Raw genomic sequence first — 5120 nt, forward strand, 5'->3', positions numbered from 1 at the left:
TAGAAATCTTTGCTATGGACTACAATAACATAAGGACTAAAATAAACAATTATAAAGATACTAGCAATTTTGCACAAGCATGAGTCTTACAAACACTTTTAATTGTGTCCATTCTAGAAACCTCTTTCTCAATTTTAGACCAATTTGAATTGTGTAAAGCTAGAAACCGATTTCTTAGAGTAGTGGTAGAACTCTCCCATCAAAAAGAATAAATTTTCCTGTTTTAGGTGTAGTTACAAATGTAGGGCCCATGGGCAATAGCGATAAATAAAAAAATTAGTATTAGAACACAAGGCTAGATCCACACTAACAAAAACAAAATGGTTTTGATGAATTCTCCTATAAAAAAGATCTCCTTATTCTCTTAGTTTTTCTATTTTTTTCAACATCATAACATTCTACTAGATTGACATAACTAGGTTTTGTTTGGGCGCAAGATTGTTGCCTCTATTGAGAGGGTGAGTAATTTTGTCACAAGAAGCCATCATTCCTCCCCCTATTATTGCCACATTGTGAAGTATGGCAACATCATGTGCTTATATTGTCTTGTCTTTGCTTAGCTAGCTAGGTTTGACATTGGAGGTAGGAGGAATATAGGCCTTTGTAGCCCTCGTACACAAATGCCAGCCGTTTGCAAACTTACCTAAGTACATTTTTGTGCGAGAACTACAAAGGCCGATAGTCCTCCTACCTCCAATGTCACGCCTATTGGGTCCATGTTTGGGAAAGGTCTACCTCAGCTTAACCTTGAGATGATTGAAAATCAACGTTACCGGACTATTTCTCCTTGCCTTTTTTCCTGCTGATAGGCATACTCTCTCTCGCTAATCTCTTTGTCTTTATCTCTATCACGTTCTCTCTCTCTGATAGAGTTTTGGCGCTTGCATCTCACCAAACAGAAGAAGTCAGCCTTCAATGCTAACCAAATAGAAAAAATAAGAAACAATTTACTAGATTCATATCTAAGATTAAGAACATATTTGACTTCAAAATCCCATCATCAATGTGGCACCTTGCAAGCCATAAATTAGAAGGAAACACAAGCTTCTGGTGACACAATATGTGAAAGTGTAAATCAAATCCCTCATGGTTCAGAGGGGCTAATAGTAGAACCACCCATATCCATGCCAAGTAGCAGTTAGATAGCTAGTTATGACCAGTAATACGATATCAAAGATATTGGCACAATTTTTTCTATCAATGTCTATTCATGATGAAAAGTGGCAAACAAAACAGATTAATATAGATTATGCTTAACTTTGCACCATTTGTAGATTGTATAAAGCTAGAACTAAATTAGATACAGTAGTGAGGTATACCTTGACTTTGACTGTTAGTAAACCTCTTTAAAAATTGTTTCCATGATTATGTTGACATAATCAATATAAAACAAGGGGATTTGCTCTGCAAAAACCTTCAAAATGGCAGCAAATGTACAGAGATATAGCTACAACACACAACGACTGTCTGCCTCAACAATCACCCACAGTGTCCCACAACAACCCTTCTTTGCAACCTGAACTTGCTGGCCCTCGGTTGGAAGGACAATCTTGGTACCTGTTAACAAAGACGCCTTGCCATTGCCATGTTCTTCATTCACAATCAAAGACTTTTTACTGACTATCCTGTAGATCTCTGAAAGCACCATCAAGAATGCGCTTTCCACATTAGTAGCTTCCAAAGCTAATGTCTCAAGAAAAAACAAACCTTCTTTCTCAGCAAACTCCTTTGCATCCTCTAACATAACTGCCCTAAGGGTGCTTAGATCAGTCTTGTTACAAACGAGCATAATCACAATGTTATTGTCAGCATGACTCCTAAGCTCTTCTAGCCATCGAACAATATGGTCAAGTGTTTTCCTTTCAGTGATGTCATATACCAACATGGCTCCAACTGCACCTCTGTAGTATGCACTTGTTACTACTCTATATCTGTTGCACAAGAACAATTAAGCATCCATGGGTGTCCAAAACATAAAATTCCATACAACAAACACAAATGGGTTCATGAACTAGCTATATAGGCTTCAAGTTTCAACACATTCATGTCCAAAAATCATGAACTCCATGGAGGATCAACAATGACGCTAACCATCACTTTCTACATGATTGTGACTCTTATGAGTGCTATCGTAAGGGGTTGAATAAAACCATTTTATGATAAAAATGCCACCAAAAAGAAACCGACTTTCTGTGTAGCTGGCGATTATCTACTGTGGAGGGTCCCTAGCCTAGAGGCGCCTCACGAGACATGGAGCTGCAAAACCAACCTATGCGTAAGTGATGCTTTAACTCCTCTAGAATTGCTTCTAGCGGGGATCCTTTTCGAACGTGAACTTGCGTTGCAGGTCTATGGGGGGGTGCTACAAGGCATTCATTGTGCAGGAAGAGCAGCCAAAGGGCCGTGTGCTCTCTCTCTCTCTCTCTCTCTCTCTCTCTCTCTCTCTCTCTCTCTCTCTCTCTCTCTCTCTCTAATACCGTGCGTCGGCACGCGCACTTTACGACAGTTCAAGGCAGTTGCTCAAAAACAGATTTTTTCCAAAAACTTAGCAGCCATACTACTGGGTAGGTTGTTAAACTTATTCAATGGCTAGGAGTATTCTCATCTCCTCTGAAGTCCCATTTTGAAAGAAGTATGATTGCAGGGTTCAAACTCAGGCGGTCAGCATCATCAATTGTTGTTGTAAGCTAATCTGGGCGAAGGGCTTGCATGAATCTGCCTACACTGAATAAGTTTTAAAAAAACCTATGAAGTAGCCCCTGGCATCGCAGCAAGTTGTGTTATCGTGCCCATTGCCTTTCCTTCGCAGAGCTTTGTGTGTGTGTGTGTGTGTGTGTGTGTGTGTGAGAGAGAGAGAGAGAGAGAGAGAGAGAGAGAGAGAGAGAGAGAGAGAGAGAGTGCTACAATGGGATGTGTGGTTGCCCTGCAAAATACCGAAAAACAATATACTACAAGCCGTAAAACGGACAAATCTCCATACCTAGCAAATCCACGAGCACATAATCGACGATATACGCGAACAAAGAGAGATAGAGGTGGGAGAGAGAGAAGGAAGATTGCAGGCGCACCTCCTAGAGCGAAGTGCTATGCCGGCACGACGAGAGAGAAGAGGGAAGAGGAGAGAAGAACAACGCAAGCATTGGGTGCAATCTCCCCCCGTGCAAGAGTGACCATTTCCCTCTTGCACGTATTTCATTTATAGATTTCTTAAATGGTCAAATTGAGTACAAACTGGCCGGCCGGTCATAAATGGCCAAAGCTCATAAAAGAGCACTCGAATAATAAAATGTACAATGTATATACTTTCATTCGCATAGGCCTAGCTCGGTCCTAGTCTTTTTCCACCTGTCAGCTGCAACAAATAATAAAATATAAATTCCATAACATACCTCTCCGTTGGAAAGCAACTGTCCTCAGTTGCGAAGATAGAAATCTGAAAATAATACTTGTCAAAAACAATGATTAGAAATCTGTATGAAATAGTAACGAAATTCATAAAATTAGACAATATTGGTTATGCCTTCCGTCATCCACATACTATCTATTCTAGTGTCCCATACCACTAGAATAAGCAGTATATGTCATACCCTGATGAATCAGGATATCATTGGTCACGCTCATCATCAATCTCATAATGTCAAGTCTCATCACATAAACACTGCTAAATAATCACCAGATACCAAATCCCAATCCAATTCCACAATATAAGTTCAAATCCAAATCACTTTCATTATGTACCCGGGTAACAAAATCATACCAGTTGCAGTGGTGGCCAGCCACTGCAGCATGATTTTGTGATTGGTGTTGCCTAAATCGGCAAATCTACACCAATAAGACGTGCTGCCTAAACCGGCGAATCTGCACTAATGCTGCCTAAATCGGTGAATTTTCATTGGATATTGTTTAAAAAGAGTGAATCTATAGTTTGTTGTTGTGCTGCCTAAATCGGCGAATCTGTGTGCATGTGACCAATGGACTAGACAAGACATAAATGAGAAAAAGTATATTTACTACGTTGTTGACATCACAGTGCAGTATATCACCAAAGACTTACAAATGGTTGTGCATTGTCCCAGAGCATCTTAGCTCGCATGAGTAGTTGCATAGCTTACTGACAAATCATCCCAACAAAATTTCTTTCAATATAATTAGAGGGCATGACCTTAGCGGTGCAAGAGGGTATCATAAAGTCGGATAAAATATGGTTAGGGTATTAGTACAAAAGCTGTAAAAATGAGTTTGCAAAATAAAGAAAAGATATTACTTATCTGACGTCCTCGCATTATGGCCTGCATAGGTTTTTGTGAATCCATAAATGAGTTAGAGAAATGGAACAAGTGAAGATCATGATAAAAATCACTTGATTATGGTCAAGCAAACAGATACATTTATTTCCTTAAAATTGTGGTAAACGAACTAAAACATAATGGTGTGGAGCAGCGCTAATGTACAACAACTAGTAAAATGTAACAATGAGGTATTCGAAAGGAGAAAACCCAGAAAATCTTCACAGTTTGAGAAGTGTAACAAATTTTAAGTCCCTAATTAAGAATGCAAGATATTTCATCGATACAAGGAATTTGAGAAAGAGCATGCAATAGAGCCGGGTCGTAACTAGATGAAGTTGCAAAAAGTGGTTACCGAGCAAGCTGGCAGTAAGAGTATGAGCATAGAACATTTTGTACTACATGTGCTAGCATTAACCAACTGAATATAAAATGCTAATAGCATTGCTAGGAATCGCAAAGGTGTTTAAAATATTGTTCCACGTACCGACAGAATACCATAAAAATCTTCAGTAAAATAAAGTCTTTGCAATTAGTGTGATATAATCCATTGTGTTCGAAACACTTGCTGCGTAAATTTGTGTTGTTACCCATCGCAATTTTGTATCATTCGTTAATGTTCCTCACTGTGCTTTAGTTAGCTTTGTGGATATATTATTATCTAGCCAGATTGTAGCTGTTGATGGGGTGTATTGGCAACGTAATTAAGGGTGGGGGGGGAAGAGGTAAAGGGACAGGGATACGAGCAGAGGCCATGATACCGGTACCAAGATAAGACTATATCACAGGATGGCATCGTCCAGTATACTATGAGATATGAAGCCACTTGCATTG

General features: G+C 39.3%; 1 pseudogene; it reads right to left on the reverse strand.

The window, feature by feature from the left end:
- Positions 1–1253: 1253 nt before the first annotated feature.
- LOC147465832 (ras-related protein RABA4c-like) lies at positions 1254–1885 on the reverse strand (annotated as a pseudogene).
- Between the last annotated feature and the right edge of the window lie 3235 nt (positions 1886–5120).

The sequence above is a fragment of the Adiantum capillus-veneris genome, chromosome 1, assembly GCF_014529385.1.
Source record: "Adiantum capillus-veneris isolate H3 chromosome 1, ASM1452938v2, whole genome shotgun sequence".
Classification (NCBI taxonomy): domain Eukaryota; kingdom Viridiplantae; phylum Streptophyta; class Polypodiopsida; order Polypodiales; family Pteridaceae; genus Adiantum; species Adiantum capillus-veneris.